Here is a 17,561-nt window from a genome sequence, read left to right as displayed (position 1 = left end):
ATGGAACACAGGGTCTGACCTCTTTCCAGCAGAGGGTATTCTTTCACTTTGCTCTGTTGTGTTGTGTCTGGGATTGCTTGGAAGCACATAAATGGTCTCTGTAAGAGAGAGTGGAGCTCCCCTTTCTCAGTAGATGAGTTTTCGAGTGACTTCCAGACCTTCACCTTGGCTAGGCCTTCCCATTAAGGAACGGGTAGCTGTTACCTCCCGTGTGTTTTTGCTTTTTTAGGTCACAGCAGAACTAGGGGCAGAGTTTGATCTCAGCAACTAATCCCACTTGCCAGAGCCTCAGAGAGATGCTTGTTTTCCTGCTCTTGATAATAAACAAACACAGCAACTTTCTCCACGGACCCCTAAGCAATTGTCCCTTTGCCCTCTTGGTATCAGACCTTTGGATGGCCCATAGAAAAGTCCGAATTCCTTGAGCTGAGTGGATAGTGGGCATATTTGTTAGAAATATGAAGTCCGTGGTGGCCATGGTTTGGGAGGTCTCTGGGTGCTGGATGGATTGTTTGCGGAGGGTGGGTGAGGGGAATGGGGATCCTTAAATACTTCTGACTCGGAGGCCCAGCCTGCCATGGTGGTGTCTGTCCTCACAGTTCACCAGAAGGGGGAGTCTCGGGCTCACAGATCCTCTAAGAGAGGCTGGGAACTCTCCAGAAGGAAGGAAACTTCCTCCATCTTTGCCAAGTAGTGTCCCAGCTTCGGAATGATGGGTAATGCTTCTTTGTGTCCAGCAGGAAAACCCTGTACTGAAGACCAACAGAGTCTCATTCATGGTTGACTTTCCAGCCCGAGGGCTTCATGAACTCTTCTGTGGAGAAGGAAGCTGAGGAACTGGGGTAGCTAGGTCAGCCAGGCCAGCATAGGGCAACAAGAATTGCTTTTTAGCTTCTCAGCTGATGGGAGGGACTCTCTGTATAAGAGAATGGGGCAGGGCCGGGGAGGCACTAGTCTTCTGTTCTTGGGAAGGAGAATTCAGAGTCCCTGCCAAACCCCTGCATAGGGGAAGTTTAGGTACACAGGCTTTCTGGCCATGCGTACATATCCCATCTATATGCAGGAATAGACATCCTTTCATGGGAGTGTGTGCCTGTGAACCTGGCAGGTACTGGTATCAGCAGGGACACTGTGTAGAGCCCAGTGGGAAAAAAAGAAGGATTCATATGATCTCTAGAGAGGCCAGAGAATCCCAGATGACAACCACAACTCAGTAGTAAAGCTAGATCTAGGTGTATGAGCCAGAGGGAAGCTCACTGATAACACAGTAGCTGAGGTAGCTAAGGTGCCCCGGGATTCAGCTGATGTGACCCTGTCATTATGTGGCCCAGTCCCAGGCAGGTGACAGCAGTTGTCTGCACAGAATGGGTAGAAAAGGTTGTCAGTAGTCAATCTGCTGACTTCTGTCCCCTCAGCTCTGTCTGTAGGTAGACTTGTTCTGCAGGACTTGGTCTCCGGGAGTTAGGAAGTTGGCCACCCACAGACTTATACACTCATTGAAAGAGCTCTTGGTGAATTCTTGCGCTCAACATTTATTCCTCCATCTACTGTGGGATAATATCACCCCTCCCCAGCTCTTATGCGCTAATGTGACCCATCACCACCAGGAATAGAAATTCTCCAGTATCACAACTGCCTACAACCCCATCTCCAGGGAATCCAGCACCTCTTCTGCCTTCTGATGGTACCTGCATACATATAGAGCAAACACACACACACACACACACACACACACACACAAACCTATGTGCTCGAGCACACACTCATGGGGTGGGGGGAGGCGGTGGTGGTGGGGAATAAAAACAAATCTTTAAAAAAAGTCCTTAAGCAAGGCATAGTGGTATGGCAGGAAAGCAGGGCAGAAAGGAATGGAAATTCACACACAAAAGAAGCAAGATTGGAAACCCTTCCCCCCCATAGGCTGACTCGTTAAGAGCTTATGCAGATATAGCTAGAGCACTATACAATGTCCCATAAAGGTCACAGCCAGAGAGGTGGCATGCATCATTTTATCATTCTCTGTGGATCCTTGTCTAATTGTCCTGGGAAACAAGACCTAGAAAGTCCCAGTGGGCTCCAACCTTACCAGTGGGCAATCTTACCTCCAACTGTGGTCCTAGCACTTGGGAAACGGAGACAGAAGAATTGCCATGAATTTGAGGCCAGCCTGTGCTACGTAGCAAGTTCCAAGCCAGCCAGGGGTACGTGGCAAGACACTGTTTTTTAAAATAAAACTTTCTAAAGTGATTGACGGTACTGAGCTTTGAGCCACACTAGATTAGGGTGGGTCATCAGAGCAAGGCCTGGAACCTTATGGGGACGGACGAAGTCAGACCACAGTGGCCAGGAAGACACTTTGGGGCTATGGACACTTTGATTTCTCTCGTCTTCCACAGTGACTTCCTGCTCCTCTTTCGTGATGCTACCTTAGGGTGGTTCTGGGAAATGAATGCCTCATTCACAAGGGATTGACGTCATCCTCCCGAAGGCGAAGGCTGGGTTGTTCCCAAGTTTTCGTGAAAACTAACAATGCAGCAACAAGCATCCCTGTGCATGCCTCTGCGTCTTCCCGGGACAGAAACTAAAAAGACGGATTGGGATATTCATGTTACAAAAGTACTGCCCATTTTAATCAACCCACCACACGGAAATGCCTCTTTGGAAATCTATACTAATTAATATTCTCTCAATGATGGATACTTATTATCTTACATCTTGGCCAGAACTGTCATGGACTGGGAGACATGGTGACAGGCAGGCAAGGAATGTCGGCAGAAACAGGAAACTGGCTACTTACATTCATTCCCTAGCAGGGAAACAGAGTGAAGAAGAACTAGGGGCCGGGCTATAAAATCTCAGAGCCCACCCCCTAGTGATGGTACTTCCTCCAGCAAGGCTCCACCCCCTTCTTATTCCGCTCAGCCAGCTGGGGACCACATGCTAAACATATGCGTCTATAGGGGGCATATTACACTCAAACCACAAGAGCATCTGTGCCCATGGAAGTGACCCAGCCTCAGTGGGTCTCTGGCTGTGGGTTTGCTGTTGTCATCACCGGTCCCAGAACTGTCAGCTAGAGAACCTTCATATGACATCGCTTACGTTGTCTGTTTGTGTCTTTGAGGTTGAAGACTATGACGACCCACGTTCACAGAGGAGCCTGTGTTTGAGGAGAGGGAGGTGCCATCTCTACCAGTCTCTTCACTCGGGTTCTGCCTCTGAGGCTGCTGGTGCCCCTGTATCTTCCTTAGTAATGGTCTGTCTCTGAAGACATAAATGAGCTACCCCTCCCCAGTTCAGTCAGGCCTCAGATGTCAGCCACAAGGTGAGCTGGCCTGCCCTCAGAAAATGCTTCAGATGCCTGGGGCCCACCTTTTCCCTTGTTGTAGGGAGTCCCACCTGGAGAGGCTGGCTCCACAGCTGCTGTGATTGAAGAGAGGGTTCTGTTGGTGACTGCTTAAAATTCACGTTGCCATAGCAGCATGGCATTAGGCCATGGTGATCCTGCCTTACAAAGCTTTGATCTCAGGAAAGGCAGGGTTTCTTTTGCTCTTTGGCTGGTTCTAAGGGGGTCACTGCCTTGGGACCAAGCTTTGCCTTTGCTCCAGGGCGGTAGGATCATCCCAGAAACAGAAAGTCGCAGGACAGAGGAGACTCTCAGAAGTAGCCTCCACTCTGAGATTCTAATCTGAAGGATCAGCTCAAAACCCTTGAGGGCAAGGATCGGGGTTGAAGGAAGAGAGGTCAGATGGCTCTCTAATGAGGGGCTGTGCACACGCAGACTGACAGGAGGCAAGCTCAGATGAGGTGTCTGTGTGGGTTGTGAGGAAAAGAGCTAAAGAAGAGGGAGGTTTATAAAAACATGTGGGTTAGTTCAGCAAGTCTTGCCATCACTAATCATTCAGCCCCGGTGGAGAGATGGCTCCGTCATAACATTCAGAGTCCCAGCACCAAGGTCAAAAGCTGGATGTGGTGGCATCTGCAATAAAGACTCTGGGGAAGCAGAAATGGGCTCCAGACCCTGGAGTTTGCTGGCCAGCCAGTCTGGGAGGATCAGTGGATTCGATGTTGAGTGAGTTGACATCTGACTGGAGAGATGTAAGAAGGCCAGTGTCAGCCTCTGGTCTCCACATGAACATGTGCACACACGAGTACACAGGACACACAAAGACACATAGGAATACACACACTGACACACATGCAGACACACACACACACACAAGACACATACACATAGAAACACAGACACACATGCACATAGAGACACACACACAGATAGACACAGAAACACTGACACACAGTCACACATAAACACTGATACACATGCACAAAGACATATACACACATGCATACACCAACACACATGCATACACACATAAAGATACACTGACACAGACACATGACGCACACATATCCAGACACACACAAACACTAACATACACTGACACACACACACACACACATACAGACATACACAGACACAGAGAAGCACAGGAAGACAGACAACACACACACACACACACACACACACACACACACTGACTTTATTCATTCATCCCATACTCATCAGTGAAGGACACATCATGTGATCAGTAGTGGGGGATGCAAATGGCTCTCATTGGTTCTGACCCTAACCCTCAAGGACTTTCCCAGTAGCCAGGAGAACAAGAGTGCATTCTAGAAAGTATTCCACATGATCATTTGCCAGAAGCGATAGCAACTCAGCGTGGGGAGCCAACACCCAAGTGTGGCTTTGTTCACAGGCAAAGTTGGGTTGAAGCATCAATGACTTTGAGAAGAGAGAGGCATTCTGGTTATTCAGAGCCACCTGGACTGGATTGCACAGGTGACCAGGAGTGACAAGGGGCTTTGAGCCATGCAGTGGCTGGTTGGAGCCATACCTAGAAGAACGAAGCAGAAGAAGAATGAAGGAGGAGCTGAGAAGCTCGAACCTTCATAGAACCAAAGGCGGAAGGGACCAGGTGCTGTGACAACCCTGGAAAGGAAGAGGCAGGTGAGCAGGGAAGCATAGTGTGGACTCTGTGAACATGGCTCACAGGAAGGAATGAAGTCAGCGAGAGATGAAACCGAGGCCTGGTCCGCTCGGGAGCCGTGCTGCCCTTCCGAGGGGTCAGGAAAACGGAGAGGAGGAAGTTAGGGAGATATGTTCACGACCTGAGCTAGCGGATGCTGAACTGGTTTCCAGGATGGAGGATAAGGCTGGAGTCAGAGTCTTGAGGGACACTGGAGGACTTAAGGAATAAAGGAGAGTCACTAGATGGTTGTGAGGAGCCGAGTAACAGCAAAGACACTCAGAAGTCAGACCTCGAAGAACACCGATGGGGAAGGCCATGCAAAGAAGGTTAGAGATGAGCGGTAGAGAAGCTCACAAAGATTCAGTCAAGAATCACCCACTCGGGCCTTGCATGACAGCTCATCTCCAGAGGGCAAGGATGTCAAGGGGATGGAGATGGGAAAGGGGACTGGTTATGCGCACCCAAACCTCCCTATCGCTTCACTTGCTGAGTCCTCCGATTTCCTTTGTACAAGCTGAGAACTGGCAACTCAGCCAGGGACACCCTCCCCCGTCAGGTGGGGAGTATGGCAGGAAGGTGGCTTGTTTTGGATTCCAGGAAACCAAGTACCGACCTGAAGTCAACATCGGAAGGAAACTGACAAATACAGAAGAGGGCATGCATTATGAGTCTGGCTGAGTGGCCTGGGAAGACATCTCCTAGAAGACCCATTTGAGGAAAAGATGTTCTGGACCCAAGGAGAGGAGAGCCATTGAGAACACTCTTTGGGGAAAGCTATACCAGCTGACCTGCAGGGCTGCTGTCTTCTCTCTGAGGCTATCATGCTGAGGCTGGATTGTGAAGGCGGAGTGGACGCAGGGATGGATCCAAGAGGCTGCCAAGTGTCAAAGTGAGAGATGATGATGATGATGATGATGACGATGACGATGATGATGATGATGTGGCAGCAGGGCGAGCAAAGAGGCAGTGTGTGTGTGTGTGTGTGTGTGTGTGTGTGTGTGTGTACATGTGTATCCAAGGATATAAAGCATGCACCACCACACTGGGGTATTCAGATGGGTTATGAGGGACTGAATGCCTGTGTAGCCGGTGATTGACCCGCTGAGCTGGCCCCCCATCTCTTTGCTTTGATGTTAAATCCCTGTGTGAACTGGTTATGAATCATAAGCACAGAAAGACTGAAGAGTTGGGGGAGGAGCAGAGAGACAGACACACATGACAATGTGGCCCCTTGTGGTTGGTGGGGGTGGGTCAGAGAGAGCACTTACTGAGAAGAGACGATCAGGCATTTCTCGTTACATGTAGATCTCTAGTATACACCTAGTAGTGTATAGTATAGAAGTATCAGTCTGTGGTTCAGGAGCTCTTTGGACTGAGTTAAAAGTCTCAAGCGAGTGCCAATTGGCTAGAGGGTCTTTAAGATTGTCCTGAGGCACTCTGTAGAGGCCAGGGAGTGCCAGCAAAGACTATTGAGAAGGAGCAAAAATGGATGAGGGGGGGGCACAAGAACAAAGCACTGGAGGCTCAAGAAGGAAGTATCTTACAGAGGAGAGAGTGAAGCCTGTGTTCGATGCTCTTTTAAAATTGTTTTCATTTTTTAAAATTTATTTTATGTATATGAGTGCACCGTCACTGTCTTCAGACACTCCAGAAGAGGGCATCAGATCCCATTACAGATGGTTGTGAGCCACCATGTGCTTGCTGGGAATTGAACTCAGGACCTCTGGAAGAGCAGTCAGTGCTCTAACCGCTGAGCCATCTCTCCAGCCCCCGTTTTTATCTTTTAAGGCAGGATCTCATGTGCCCCAGGCTGGCCTTCCACTCACTATGTAACCATTGACTTTGGACTTCTGATGCTTTGGTGTGTGTGTCGTATTATTGTGCCCATGTGTAGAGGTTATCCTTGTATCATTCAAATGCTGATTTCTGTGCTCTCATATCTGGCTGCAATTCTTATTCTGAGAACCTCCTTTCTCTATGTTGTGTAAACATTGCTCCCCAGTCATTCCTGATTGGTTAATAAAGCTAGTTGATCAGCCAATGACTGAGCAGGGAAGAGAATAGGGCTGGACTTCCTCTCAGCCAGGAGATGAGGGCAGGAGAGAGAGAGAGACACAGAGAGACAGAGACAAAGAGACACATACACAGAGACTGAGACAGAGAGACAAAGACAGAGAGGGAGTGACAGAGAGACACAGAAAGAGACACACAGAGAGAGACAGAGAGAGAGAGAGAGAGAGAGAGAGAGAGAGAGAGAGAGAGAGAGAGAGAGAGAGAGAGAGAGAAGTGGCAATTAGCCAAGGGAAGAAGAGAGTCCAAGACATACCATTAGAAAAATACCTAGAGCAGAGAAAGCCAAGAAACTCTAATCACTATGGGATTTTGGCTAGAAGACAGATTAGCTTAAAGGACTAATGTAGAGTAGTGTTGCTCAGTTATTGTCCCCTTAAAGCTTGATAACATACAAAAACTGCAACACTTTTATCAACAACCTGCTAACACGTTGGCCTTCTGTGTGCTGGGATTATTCGGCAGGCGCCACCACAGTGGAGGCTCAGGATTGAATCCAAGGTTTTCTGCATTCTGAGTAGGTATTCTGTGCACTGAGCTAAGCCCTTGAGTCTGTCCAGTGCTTTTGATAAGACTAACAAGGTGATGTCGAGGGCACTGGCAGCCTCAATAATGGCAGTTGCAGTGGACTGAGGGGCATGCAGTGGCCAGTGGACTTTTTGATTAGAGAGATGGAGAGGGAAATAGAAGGCGGGGCATCAAGAAAACTTCCAAGAAGTTTGGAGAAGAAAAATGAGACCATTGACTACAGGATAGTGGAACCAGACAGGGGAGGTTTCAAGGTGGGAGAGAAAAAAAAAATACCTTGCCTGTAATTTGGTGGAAAAGATCTAAGAGTTAAGTGTGAGATGAAGATGTAGAAGGGAAACAGGACGGGTAACTGTCTCTTACTGTGTGTGAGGGGATGAGACCTTCTGCTTAAGGTGGGATTGGCTTCTTTTGGGTAGGAAGAAGGGAGAGGGCAGAGCTCACAGGCATCTCTGCAGAGTCCTGTGAGAGCTCAGAGAGGAGACATGAAGGAAGGATGGTTGATGGTGTGGGGAGAGAGGATCTGTAGGCGAGTCTTGGAGGCATGAGCCAGAGAGAACAAGGTGAGTATGGGTGCTGCTCAGGAGCATATGGGATTCACCTGTGGTTGGAAAACATGCACTTGTATCCTGTGGGGTGACATTGCTGTCACAAAAATTTTCATGGGCAAATGCCCTGGCCTAACTGCAAGAAACCCCACTTGTCAGTGGGGGACACATCCCAAGACCATCAGTAGATAGTGGACATCACGGACCATATCCCCATACCCCCCAATATAATGTTTTATTTTATTTTATATATGTTATATAGACTGTGGTGGTTTGAATAGGTTTGGTCCTCATAGGTTCATGTGCTTCAGTGCTTAGCCACAGGGAGTGGCACTATTAGTGGGTGCAGCCTTGTTGGAGGAAGTGTGTCACTGTGTAGTCTTTGAGGCCTCCTATGCGCAGGCTATGCCAGTGTGTAGAATCTAGTCTCCTCTTGGCTGCCTGCGGATCAAGATGTAGAGCTCTCAGCTCTTTCCACCACCAAGTCTGCCTGGATGCTGCCATTCTTCCCGCCATGATAATAATGGACTAGACTTCTAAATCTGAAAGCCAGCTCAGATTAAATGTTGTCCTTTATGAGAGTTGCCTTGGTCATGGTGTCTCTTTATAGCAGTGGAAATCCTAACTGAGCCACACACATAACATGACATTTCAAGGAATGGCTTCCCTTTGGTATATGAGAATGGGCATCATGATGCTTACAGGTTAGGGTCATTATAAGATAAAAATAGAGATTTAGTTTAATTCCGTGCACTGGGAAAACAAATCTGATTACTGCGATGACTCCTAAGTGGCTGACAGGTAGTGTTCTGGTCGTGTTATCAGTTGCTGTGGTAAAATACCCTGGAGAAAGAAAAGGAGGAGAGGAAGGGTTTTGTCTGGTTCACAGTTCTATGCTATGGTCTATCATGACTGGGAAGAAGTCAATGGGGCTGGAACCTGAGGGAGCTGGTCACATCCACAGTCAAGAGGAGAGAGTTTGTTGACTGCCATTGAGAAATCGAAGGGCAGCAGTGCTGTTGGTGTTTCACATGTGTCCCCTCAGTGTACCTCAGAGTTGTGGTAGACACTCCCCTGTAGTATGACTGGGATGCTTTGTGCCCCATCTTTCTGCCTGAGGGCCATCTCTGACCATGTGTTCATGTTTGGTATTTTTGATGTTTAGAGCTAGGGCCCTCATCCTCATGCCTAGAATAGGTCCAACTCAGCAGAGGACCAAGTTTGAGGAGCAGTACTTCAGCTTAATCACCTTCAATGAGACAATTCCGAGCCATGGCCCATAGCGTCTCAGAAGGGTTCCTGGTGGGACTCATCTCTGTGACCCCTAATCATTGAGGAAACAACAGTACCCACTTTGTTAGCTTCCTCATTTTTTGCCTCTCCTTCAGCCCCTCACTAAACTTTAGACCCACACCAGAAGGGACAGAAATGGAACAAGATTAGTGATCCAGAAACCATGCATACTCCAGAGGAGCTCTCTCTGCTGATTCTGCATATGTAGATTCGACTAATCCCAAGCTGGAAAACATTCAGAAAACAATTGAATCTGTTCAACAGGAAGAGAATTTCCCTCTTTGTCATTTTTCCCTAGGCAGCATGAAGGACAAGCTCTTCGGTAGTACTTATGTATCAGGTATGAGATGTCACCAAGATGTGTGAGCCAGACAGAGGTGTGGATGAAAACAGTGTATTCCAGATGTAACAGGGCAGACGAACTCACAGAAACTAGGACAGCATTGGCAAGACCCTAACACGCTCGAGCCAGATAAAAATCCCAGCACGGGTTGGGTGTGGCTGTGGGTGATGAAATCCCATCCCAGCCAAGAAGCTATTCACAATTGATCCCTGCTGGGAAAAGAAAAAATAAAAGGAGTTTTCCTCAATGGAGGGACAGTGGTAACACCCGCCAGAGCAGGGCTCACACTCAGGAGGAGTCAGGCAACGCAAAGTGAGCATGATAAATCAGATCAGAGTATATTGTATCGCTAAGGCCTGCCCTCTAGCATAGCTGCAGCCATTTGGTCCCATGCTGTTTCATACTGTTGCTGTAATATGCCTGCCAGTCACCGATGCAGGAGAAATCACTTGACTCAGAGCAGGGTCATGCTCACCACATACCCTGATATGTTCTGTATGTTCTGAGGTTTCTTAGTCTTCAGAAATTCCACAAAAAAAAAAAAAAAAAAAAAAAAAAAAAAAAGTATGACCCATCCAATTAAAGGCCAATACGAACTGTCATGTCTAAAATGGCTTGAGTAAGGGCTGACCACTGGGCAGCCCTTCCAGCACCTGCATATGTGCTCACTGCGGTGTTTGTGGTTTTAGCCTTTATATGCGGACATAAAAAAATGGGTCTTAGCCTCGGTCTCTGAATTCTGAGCTATGGCCCTGATCGATCAGTCTTAAGGTGTATGTTCAATTAACCATTCCTGTCTGACTGAGAGCTGTGTTTGGGTGAAGTGTGGGGGTGACTCCTGGACTCCAGTAGTATGAGATTTACAAAGAGTAAACAAATCATTATTTTGAGAAGTAACCTAGAGATGGGTTAGGCTTACTTAAGGTTTTGAAAGATGTGTAAAGGTTCCATGCAGACTGTACACTACTTCACTTAGGGGACAGGGCTCAGAACAAGTCCTTACAAATTTAAAACAACAACAACAACAAACTGGAATCATAGCAAGTGTATATGGGACTTGAACACCCATAGATTTTGGTACCCCGGGGCAGGGGGGGAAAGAGTGTTCTAGACCAGTTCCCTGCAGCTACTGAAGGATGGCTGAGCATCTTCCCCCTACAGGCTTCCCTTCCCTAGTATACCTTCCTAGTTCCTTTTGATGGTTCACGCTTGGATGTTTGTCTACAGCTTCAAGATCGCATCCCTGAAGGGGACCGAGTTCAGGATCACACTGGCAATCTGAGAATGGGGCTGTTCACCGGGAGCCAGTGAGTCGCCGAGGGCATCCAGAAAGGGCTTCGAGTGGCGTGTGGGCGCCTCTGCTTCATTGAGTTTCAAACGAACACTTCTTGTCAAGAGGCTCCTTCATTGGTCTCCGCTGACCATTTTGGCATGAAGCCCAGCGGGGACAATGGTGCCCTTTTCTCTGAATAGTCCTTTGGGTCACCTCAGAGAAGACCGGGGCTGGGAACTGAGGGTGGAGAGAGCAATTAGGAAGGAGGAGATGTGGATTTTCAAAGGTCAGCCGGAGTATGATTAGCTATTGCCTGGAGATTTATTCCAAGTGCCTTTCCCAACTAGAAAAACAACAATAAAGGGGGGGGGTACCCACCCAAGCCCACAAGTGGGGTAGAAGTTGAAGAACACTTTAATTCATAAGGAAAAGGGCTTTAATAATTGATGCCACCACCCTGCTAAAGATAATTTCAGCCCGCTCCTTCCATCTTACAAAGACATTTAGCATTGATGGAGATCAAAGTATCAGGAACCCCTGCTGCTCGACTGAAAGGCAAAACTCGCAGCGGCCTTTCTCCGCTCTGATAATGTCGTCTTTATGTAGTTAATAAACTGCACACTTCAGTCAAACTATATCATTATGGAAGACTTAGGGAGCTAATAATTTAAAAGCAAAGAATTGCCTCTGTTCCTCACTTTGAACTAAACAACATTCTGTTGAATGAGGGGGACATCAAAGTCTTGTCACCATTACCAGTGTGGCTCTAGCAGAAGGCCCCACAGAGTGGGTACTTCAGTCATTGAGGGGAAAAGAAGGGAAGAAAGGAAGGAAGAGATTAAAGACATTGGCTTATCTGCCCAAAGGCGGTACCTGGTGTTTTGATTATTATTATTTGTAAGCCTCAGATGGCCCTAGTATCAATGCATATCCTTGTCCAGCTGGTGCCTATGAACCCAGGTCACACAGTTCACTTTTCACCTTGGCACTGAGTTGAACTTTGTCCTGATGCTATCTCTGTTTGCCTGTAGCCTGTCAGCCCTGCAAAGCACCTCGGCTTTCTCGGGTCCTGTTTAGGTGGCTTGCTTGGCCTCTCTTTGTGCAGGGTCATGGAACATCATATTCTTCTTCCAGTGTTGGCTTGCTGTTGGCCATTAAGTGGTTCACCAGCTCCTGTTTGGCTGGATGAGGGAACCCGATGCATATCTGTTTGAGGGTTTTCTAGGCAGGAAGTTAGGAGATGGACAACCCCGTTTCAATGATATCTCACCAAGGTGCTGCTGGGCTATGCTCCTTGACACGAGGGCCATTTTAACCTCAGATACTTCCCCAGGAATTATTCTGAGGATGGAGTCACTCAAAACAGGGGTCTTCATGCAAGCAGTTTGAGAGAAACTGGACATGAAACTTGTATAAACATGAAGGAAGCAGATGATGAAGAGGTCTCTGTGGAAGCCTCTTTTTTTTTTTCCTTCTGCAGGGGAGCTTTGCAGTATGAATGGTGGTCCCATTGAGGGTAAGGAAGCTGTCTTATGTATTCTGTGTCAACTGTCTGCTGGCTGTGGATATACTAGTGGTGCTGGGGTACTGACATTTCAAACAGATCCAACCTAACTGCTTCCTTAGGCCCATGACAGTTTTGCAGACAACAGTTGGGGCTGCTCTGAGCCTGTTGCAGTCACCACAGCAGCTGGGAGATGGTGTGTCAGCCTGAACAGGGAGGGCTCCTAGGCAGGCTGACAAAGGTTCTGAGGGCCAAGCATAGAACTCTGCAAAGTGTAAACCTAAATCTCAAGGAAGACATACATGGGTTTAAAAGAAGTTCTGCCGTCACCCTGGCATAGTGGTACCTTCCTTGTAGGTAGTAGCATTAAGAAATCAATCAAAACTAGTCTCCATGGCAAACTGAAGGCCAGCCTGGGATAATTCTGTCTCAAGAGCAAAATAAAACATGTTTTTATTGTTTGTATTCTCCAACTTAATAGTCTCCAGCATCCTTGGTCGAGCATGTCTTTTTCTCGACATCTCTGATCACATTTGGATGTGATTCTAATCACATTTAGATTCAGGCTTTCAGACTGAAGCCCCGTGAGCTTCTGAACCGTTTGAGCAGGTCATGACCGGGATGTTGATTGGCGCTGTGTTGCTTATAGCCATTGAGGTTTGGGATCAAGCTATTTCTCCAACACTGAGCACAGCAGAGTAGACACTACCTCTATGGAATGTCATGATGTGCAGTTGATAAAGATTTTATGATGAATCAGGGATGGATTCATAGCACAGTACAGGATGGAAAACATAGGCCTTCGAGCTTTATGTTAGCATTGTGTCTCTGTGGGTAAGGTGCTTCCTAAGGGTTTGACTCCCAGGTACCCACATAAGTGCCATGTGTGTATGAATGTGTGTGTGTGTGTGTGTGTGTGTGTGTGTGGCAGCGGCCTATAATTCTCCTTTCTGGAACACAGAGGCAGGGAATCCTCAGAGCAAGCCGTCTAGCTAAATCAACCATTATGAGTGAGCTGTGGTTCAACTGAGAGAGACTGCCTCAATAGGGAAGGTGCAGTACCACAGAAGAACATTCCTGAAGCCAACCTGGGACCTTGAGATGCACCTGCACGTATAGGCAGACGTGCCCTCCCTCATGTGCAAACGCACACATTCATATATGCACGCCTCACACATAGATACTTGTTATCGGTGTGGATGTGAGTCCTTGGGCAGCTGCTAAAGTGTCCGGGTTCTTGTGACTCACAGCAAGGAAGCCATGGCTAGAGGTGGAAAGAGAGGCAGTTTATTAAGAAAGGGACACACTCTGAGGATAGGCATGAGCTAGTAGGTGGGAAGGAAATCCCCAAAGGCACTGAGCCACATGTCCAGTTATAGGACACTGACACAGTACCCACCCTTCCCTTGTTTGTATAACATGTGCTTTTCTTGGCATGCTCTGTTCTATGTAGCCCAGGTGGGGATAGGCAGCTAGTGTCTCTCTACTAGCTGGCTTCTTTCATGTCTTACTACCAGCTTTTCTCCTGGCTTTATTCTCCAGCTGCATACATACATGCAAGGAAAACAGTGACTAGTGCTGTGCATGTGTGTGTGTGTGTGTGTGTATGCAAATGCATACACATGTAGGTGCACATGTGTATGAAGGTGTGAATGCGAATGTTTGGAGGTTAGAGGACAAACTTGGGTTGGTATGCTCAGGAACATTGTCCACCTTTAATATGTATGTGTATGTGTATGTATATGTGTATTCATGTGTATATATGTGTATATGTATGTTTCATGTGCCTGGGACCTACAGAGGATAGAGAGGGTCATTTACCCTGGAATTATAGCTACAGAAGGTTGTGAGCCACCTTGTGACTCCTCAGTTCTATGGAAGAGCAGCAAGTGTTCTTCGCTGCTGAACCATCTCTCCAGCCTCCATCTACCTGTCTGAGACAAGCTCTCTCTCCCTGCTCATCACTTAGGCTGGTGTGGCTACCCAGGACACTCCACAGATCTTCCTGCCTCTACTTCCCTGGGGTTAGGACTGTGCACCACCCTACTCAGTGGTTTGTGAGGGTTCTAGGGACTGGACTCAGATCTCAATGCTTGTGATGCAAGTGCTTAATTAGCTGAGTGGTCTCTTAAGCTCTTGGGTTTTGTTGTTGTTGTTTGTTTGTTTGTTTTTGCTTTTCTAGAACACTTGCATTTAAAAATTTTTTTATTTATTTAATGTATATGAGTACACTGTAGCTGTCTTCAGACCAGAAAAGGGCATCAGATCCCATTATAGATTGTTGTGAGCCACCATGTGGTTGCTGGGACTTGAACTCAGGACCTCTGGAAGAGCAGTCAGTGCTCTTAACCACTAAGCCATCTCTCCAGCCCCTGTTGTTGTTTTTTAATGCACATTTTACATATTTTTATATTTTTCCCCAATATAACATTAAATTCGAAATTTGGAGAAAAAAAAAAGCTAAATTAAAATCTTCCTTCTCCTCCTCCTACTCCACCGATGACGACAGTAACAGTGCTAACTCGTGACTCTTCAGATGGGGTAGGTGCCGGCTGCCATTACTGTGTTCTATAGCTAAGAGATCGGAGGCTGGGAAAAGTCAAACAACTGATCCAAGGTGGCGAGAGTCAGGAGGCATGAGATTTGTGGAGTCCTATGATCTTTCCGTTTCATCCACTGTGTAGCAGCAGAGCTTTATCTGCTGAACGTCAAACTAGCCAAAGCGTCTGGGGAAGGGGTTAGAGGCTGCAAATGAGCAAAGGCTCTGAGCAGCGCTGGCCCCGACGATAAACAGCAAGAAAGCACACAAAGGGCTGGTCAGCGTGGGGCCGGAGGCCACAGCTGTCTGTGCAGCGGGAAAGACAGACGTGCCTGATGGATGACATTGATGTCGCAATGAAAGGACCGTTTTTCTGAAAGAATGGAACTGTCATTAAAAGGCAAAGGCACATGAATCACAGAAGCATTGGTCTGCTCCGTGTACTTTCTGAACAGGCAGTAAGTAGTTTTTGAAAGGTAGATTGTCATTGAAGTCTGACACAAATAAGATAATAAAAAGTGCGTAGAGCAACCAAGGTACAGCTTGGTGGATCCTTCACAAAGAGAAGTCACTCATGTAAGGGCCTTCCTGCTCTGGCGGTGAGCCTTCTGAGACACCCGACACTCTCTTGGGTCTTTACCCAGTGATGTTCCCTTTAACAAAGTAGCCATGACCCTGGTGTCTAATACTTTAGATTAATTTAATATGTTTTTGAGTTTTAGATGATGAGACTTCTTGAATATTATCTAAATGGATCAAAAAGTGCATTGTTGAGATTTATTTATGATATATGTATAGAATGTTGATTCATGTTCAGTGAGCAGATAATTGTCTGTCTGTCTGTCTGTCTGTCTGTCCGTCTGTCTATCTATCATCTGCACACACTTAAACACATCAGAGTAGAATTTAATATAAAATTTACAAATTCTGCTATCCATCTCTTCCCCTCCCCCTTTATGTTGCCTAGGGAACAGATCTGTGCACGTCTTCTGAGGAACAGAACGCTTTGTTGTGGGGTACACATATGTTCTACATGATTCATTACTATCAAAAGGTTTTGTAAAGTATCAGACCAAGCTCGAAGTGTGTGGGTTTCTAGCTGGTTTTTCTTCTTTGGCCCCGTGATATTATTTTAAGAAATTTAAACACATAACTTTTTTTTTTTTGCTATGGTTATTGGCTGCTTAGACATTCTCTTTTTATGCAAGCCTTTTGTAGACAACACTATTTTAAACTTCTGAGTCAGAGTATCACCGTGTATTCCTGGCTGGCCTAGAACTCACAATGTAAACCAGGGTGGCCTCCAACTCACAGAGCTCCACTACCTCTTCCTCTTGAGTGCTGGGATCAAAGGTGTGTGACACATACCCTGTGACAATATTATTTTAAACAATAGCTACCACCATCTTTCCTAAACGGTAGAAATTTTGCTTCCTCTACTGATTTTTTTTTAAAGACACTGATCTAGGTGACTTTTTTCCCCTTGCCCAAAAGTGCATGTATAAATCAGATCACTGTCAAGGCTTCATGAGTAAAAGTGATACCTGTCAGTTCAAGCCTGGCAACCCGGAGTTTGATTCCCTGGAACCCACTTCACAAAGTTGTTCCATGAGTTGCACAGCATGCCACAGTGTATATGCTACCACACCACACAGACACACTATAAAAAAATTAAAAATATGATTTTGGGTGTGTGGGTCTTTTGCCTGCATGTATGTCTGAGCACCAGTTACATTCCAGATCCTTGGAAGCCAGAAGAGGGTGTTGGATCCCCTGGAACTGTAATTACAGTCAATTTGGATGAGTGCTGGGAATCAAATCTGGGTCCTTTGGAAGTGTCAGAGCTCTTTAGTACTAAGCCATCTCTCCAGCCCGCTTCTTCTCCCCAACTAAAGTAGCTCAGCTACCCATTTTCACTAAAGTACAATATGTCTACATTGACTTCCTTTGCACTAGGACTTTAGCTACCTGTCTAAGCTTGTTCATGCTAGCAGAGGAACAGAATGAAAGCATAGCAGGTCCCTTTGAGTGGTGTGGAGATAGGGTACGTTCTGATTACCACAGTTAAGGGAGTTTGATATAGGGCCATAAAGGCAATCTTTGAGAGAGACAGGAGGTATCTCGGCTGTCCCAGCCAGGCCTCATGAGAGTCTCAGCATCCTCCGGTCTGCCAGGTGTTTCAACAGCAGCTCCGTCATCCAGCTGAAGACCTCCGTGGTCAGCTGCACAGCTGATGAATGTGACAGCTGCTGTGACTGGGTGTCACTTTCCTCCCTCTGGCCGAATGCTACCACACAGCAGCTCCCACAGTCTCTGTGAAAAGTCTTCTCTTTGAGTGTTTCTCCATGGCTGCCCCCGACTCATCCGTTACACCTTTCGATTTCTCTGTAAGCCTTGATTTCAGCAGTAGCCATGTACGTGAATATC

The sequence above is a fragment of the Micromys minutus genome (genome assembly GCF_963924665.1).
Source record: "Micromys minutus genome assembly, chromosome: 10".
NCBI lineage: Eukaryota > Metazoa > Chordata > Mammalia > Rodentia > Muridae > Micromys > Micromys minutus.
The sequence above is the reverse complement of the archived record's forward strand: the minus strand, read 5'-3'. Positions refer to the sequence as shown.